Source organism: Sinocyclocheilus grahami, unplaced genomic scaffold (genome assembly GCF_001515645.1).
Source record: "Sinocyclocheilus grahami isolate Dianchi unplaced genomic scaffold, SAMN03320097.WGS_v1.1 scaffold448.1, whole genome shotgun sequence".
Lineage (NCBI taxonomy): Eukaryota > Metazoa > Chordata > Actinopteri > Cypriniformes > Cyprinidae > Sinocyclocheilus > Sinocyclocheilus grahami.
In genome coordinates this window covers 973,548-978,909 of record NW_015505627.1, presented here as the reverse complement: position 1 = coordinate 978,909, position 5,362 = coordinate 973,548, and the positions used below count along the sequence as shown (strand labels likewise).

Here is a 5,362-nt window from a genome sequence, read left to right as displayed (position 1 = left end):
TGCCAACTCTCACTTGAATTGTGTTTGATTTGTTTTTTTCTTTATATGCAAAAGTGGCTAGTCCAGTGAAGTAATTTGCCTATCACGGACTACTTATATTGCTATGTTAATTATGATTTTGTGATGTTTTATTTGTATTATTATTATTATTATTATTTTGCATATAGAGATGAATGTGTCAGGGTGTGCTTACTTGTAATTTGGGAATGGGCTTGGGTATTCTGTAGTTCTGTCTGTGTAAGGTCTGAATGTAGCCACAGGTGTAGTCTAGTAAAGAAAGTTGTAACCAGCTCTGTCTGTGTATAACTTAGTTTTAGTAGGAAAAATAGGGTTATTGGAGTAAACTGAGGCAGGATTTGAGCAATTTAAAACAGTGATTTTTTTTAACCCTTTTGTTGTGTTGGGGTCAATTTGACTCTTGATTGACAGCTTGAAATACTGGTTAAACTATTTACTTCTTGAAATGTTGTGATTATTTCTCATTTAGGGTCGTGAATGTGCATGCAAAGTTTCAACACAGAGATGTTTTGGAAAGGCTGTAAAAAAAAGTCACGCCCATTGGTTTCCATGCAATTTGCAAAAAATCTGACTCAAAGTTTAAGACTCAAGACTCAAAAGTTTATTTAAAATTGAGACTCGCCTTCTGATTCATCTAAAGAAAATTCACTGTTTCTTCATGAAAGAAAAAATGTGTGTAAGGATGTTTCTGGTTACGTTTTTAATCTCAATTACTAGACTGTTGCAGCACTGAATAGAAGCAGAGACACCTATTTTACCAATACTCCATATTAATTAAATAAACTCAGTTTATTTTCTAAAACTACCTGTGTTCACATAAATTAATAGTGGTCTGCGCTTGTCTACAATACATTCTCCCCACGCTGCAGTGCATCGCGCAGCTTTGCCACACATATTTTAATGGGTGGATAACTATAATAAAACAGGCATGCCTAGGGCCAAAAGGATCTGCTTCAGTATGGTTTGTGTCAAGCCATTCATTAATCTGGCTGTTTGATGAAGAGATAAAATGTAGTAGAAATAAACATGTTAAGAATCAATAGAAGCGGAGGACTATTATTAAGTTTTTTTTAGGACTATTATTATGTTGTAATGTTTGGTTGACCAATTAGCAGAGAGGGGCGTTTCATTCCCGCCCACATGTAGAGATCGAATATTCAAGTTGTTTATTCGTTTTCTATCCCTGAATGTAAAAACGAAAAATTAAGCCGGATTCTTGATTTTGATTCATTATTGAAAAACGAAATATGTGCCCGTTTTTCATTTTTCAGATTTCAATATTAAAACAAAAATTGATTGGACGGAAGATACCCTGATTATTTAGCCTCTGACATCACATATTTTTTATAGCTGCTTTCAGCTTGGAATATAACACATTTCTATGAAAGTCTTGTACAAATCTTAATTCCTAACATCCGTACCTCTACAAGACACAAATAACAACAAAAAAATGGAAAGGAAATAAATAGGATTAACAACTTTTAAAATGAGAAAAAAAGGTTCCATACCTTCTGTTATTGATGTCAAGGTTGTGAAAAATGAAAGGGGTCATGAACTGCATTTTTTAAAATTATTTTATAATGTTCTCTGAGGTTCACTTATAATGTTAGTGTGATTTTACATAAAAAAACATCATAATTTAGAAGTAAGACTATTTTCTATCCTGTTTTTGAGCCTCTCTGCAGAACGGTCTGTCTTTATAGGTGGGGTCTGAGGTTCACTTATAATGTTAGTGTGATTTTACATAAAAAAACATCATAATTTAGAAGTAAGACTATTTTCTATCCTGTTTTTGAGCCTCTCTGCAGAACGGTCTGTCTTTATAGGTGGGGTGCATTCAAGACTTGCAAGTAAACGCCCACTGCTATGATTGGCTAATAGTTTCGCTTATTAAAATAACAGATGGACGCTGCTGTGACGTACTCTGAAAACAACATGGGTCATTTGGGTTAAAAACGTACAAATACTCAGTATATATCAAATGGTCTTATTACATTTGAAATATGGATATTTTTCTTACAAAAACGCATGGATTCACAACAGAAGGCCGTTATTCACCCCCTGGAGCCATGTGAAGCATGTTTTATGACAACTTGTGGACTGTTCAACTGCAACACACGCTGACTGCAATGATAGAGCTTGGAATAGCCAGGACAATTTTTAATATAACTCCGACTGGATTCGTCTGAAAGAAGAAAGTCATTTACACCTAGGATGCTTCGAGGGTGAGTAAAAAACAAGCCAATTTTCATTTTTAGGTGAACTAACCCTCTGAAGTCCAGATGTTTGTACCTTTCTGTGCTTTTATTGTCTGTTCTTCAATCTGTCTCAGTCTCTCGATTAACTCATCCTTTTCTCGCTCTATTCTCTCCTTCTCCTTTTCTGCATGCTCTCGTTTCTTCTTCTCATTCTCAAGCTGAGCTCTGATGGAGACAGAGTAAATTTGATTTGTGCAGCAACACCTCAAAGTTCCATTTGTCTGATGCCCAGAGTCATCACTTCCAAGAAAACAGAACTAGAAAAAAAGTTGCATAAAATTAAAAGTCCACGTAACACGTAACTTCAAAAAATTAAAGTAGACTAAGATTCTAAAGCTCAATTAATATAGATTACTTTTACGATGTCCTCATTAACTTTTTGAAGCTTGAAATTTATGGTTGCATGGACTTTCAATGGCTAGACAGAATACTATGTAAACTAAGTATAAATAAAAATGCATGAAAAATAAAAATGTTTTGAAAAGAATGTTTATGTCAATTATGTCATGTAAAGTGTTCATTGTCACATCTCTATCTGTTTCTGGTGTTTTTCTTCTCTGGCCTGAGCCTTCATCTGCTGCACCTCAATGGTGTCAGGCTTCCTCCTCCTCATGTACAGCTCATGGTTGCCCATACACAGAGCCAGGATGCGCTTGTTGATTCGCAATCGTGGTGCATAGAACACAAAATCCTGCCATCACAATTGAAAAGATTCAGTGAACATGTTCATATTTGATCTCTTCATGCTATGACTGATATTACTGATTTGGCTGATATGACTGATACTTGTTCTCCATATGTACAAAGTTTTGAGAAGTTTGGACTTTGTGGCCACAAATGATTTAGGCATATTTGTCATAATGGGCAAGTCCCAAAAAATGCCAAATTGTATCTGCTAAATTTAATGGATTAAATTATTTTGACAACTTAAACGGTTTTTGTTCTTCAGAAAAAAACAAAAATGAAATATACATGTGTTAAGGTTTAAAGCAGGTGTTCTGTACAAATAAAAAAGAAGTTTGACACTATCACGTATGGTTGTTTAGTTATTAGCAAAGTTGCTTATTATAGTGACACCTTGAGAACTTGTTACAAAAAATGTGTACTCGTTTTCACAATGTACGAATGTGTCAATAATTATAATGTATGCTATTCGGATTTGACATTCTTAGTCACTGAATTTTGATTGGCTGCTAAGTCACATTACAGAACATATCAGGACGTCCAACAAAGAAAATTCATACCAATTTACAACTGTATGGTTACGGCATTATTATAGATATTCGTTTGTAAACACCATATCAGTGACTTACCCCCAAAATTATGTGAATGTAAACATGGACCAAATAGAAAAACTTCTGTAGTTCAAACTGACAGAATAATCATAAATAGTAATGAAAATACTTACGGGTGCTTTTTTATCAATGGGCTTGATGACAAACTTCTTATCGCTGAAAGAAATATTTCGGATCTCACTCCAAGGGAAACCAATCTTTGGTGTGAGCCTTAAAGAAAAACAAAGAGAGGGATGAACAAGATTAAAAATACCTTTATCCACATTATTCAGAAAGTCATGTCAAAAACAGCCAGCAGTGGGCAGCAGAGGAAAACACTTAGTTCATGTGCTGACAGACCATCAAATCAGCTGAGCTCTTAGAACCTAATATTAAAGTATTTTTTTGGAGTTGACTGACATGAGCACTATGACCCCATAGGGGTGGGGGTGGGGGGCGTTCTGCAGGGGCAATTGCGTGGTTGAGCGGTACCTAAATATGCTACTGGAAATGGTCCCACACTGTGAACCGAACTCAAGGCTATGCTTCTCTTCACCCAGGGGCAAAAGGCCAAAACACCACATGCTGTGACTCACCCTGTTCTAATGTCTGCCCTATAAGGCAGGGAATGGATGGGTGCTGAAGCAGGAGGGAGAGGTCAACTCTAATAATGCAAATAATACTCACAAGATAATATACACAAGCTTCCGTGTTTACCATAAGCATTGTGTGTCAGTTATTGCTTAGATGTAAAAGCTTAAATTTATAACCCTTTTAGATTTTTTAAGTTTTGATTGCCTGAACTTTCAGCTCAAGGGAGAAACCTCTCAGGTTTCATTAAAAATCTATTAATTATTGTCATATGGAACTAAATTATTAATTTACCCTTTAATAAATTCTTCCGGGGGAAAAAATTATGGAAAATGTTTTTAGAAATTAAATTTTCAAAAGTGACAGTAAATATTTGTAAATTGTTACAAAAAAAATATTTCAATTAAATGCTATTATTTTAAATTCATCAAATAATCTTGAATAAAATGCATCATGGCTTCCACAAAATATAAAGCAGCACGACTCTTTTCAACATTGAGAACTATAAGAAAAGTTTCTTGAACAGCAAATCACCATATCAGAATGATTTCTAAAGGATCACTGAAGACTCAAGTAATGGATGCTGAAAATTCAGCTTTACATAACACTAATAAATCACATTTTAAAATATATTCACATAGAAAACAGTTATTTTAAATTGGAATAATATTTTCACAACATTAGTGTTTTTACTATATTTTTGGACAGAAAATAATTATTTTAAAAACATTTAAAAAAAATCATACAGACCCCAAACTTTGGTATAGTAGAGTTTGTACATAAAGCAAGAGTGAGACATTTCAGCAGAAGACATACTTGTCTTTGTGTTCATAAATGTTGAGACCAAGAGCATCCACTCCCAGCAGAGCTCTGTTCCCTTCTTATTTTTGATGTCAAAGTAGTTCACTCCATACATCTCCAGATCCTGAGCGATCTTCAGATACTCCATCAAAGAATCCTCTCTGTAAACACACAATCATGTTGGGAATAGAAATACTGCTATTAAGCATTGTGAAGTGCACTGTGTGTGTACTTGGGGACTGAAAACATCAGTGCCCCAAGCGTGCTCTTGTATTATAAGCTATTGTTATGTGTACTCTGCATTGTCTGTGCATGTGTTTCTGTGTCAAGCCTTACCTCAGCATACCCCTGTGTTCCTCGTGCCACGTCTGTATTCTGTCTTCCCACTGTTCTTTAGTCAGTTTATGTTGCTCCAAAACT

At 34.9% G+C, this 5,362-nt stretch overlaps 1 pseudogene; it reads right to left on the bottom strand.

Annotated features, from left to right (window-relative positions):
* Positions 1-2,186: 2,186 nt before the first annotated feature.
* Positions 2,187-5,362, bottom strand: part of LOC107552385 (radixin-like) — a 112,313-nt pseudogene continuing 109,137 nt past the window's right edge.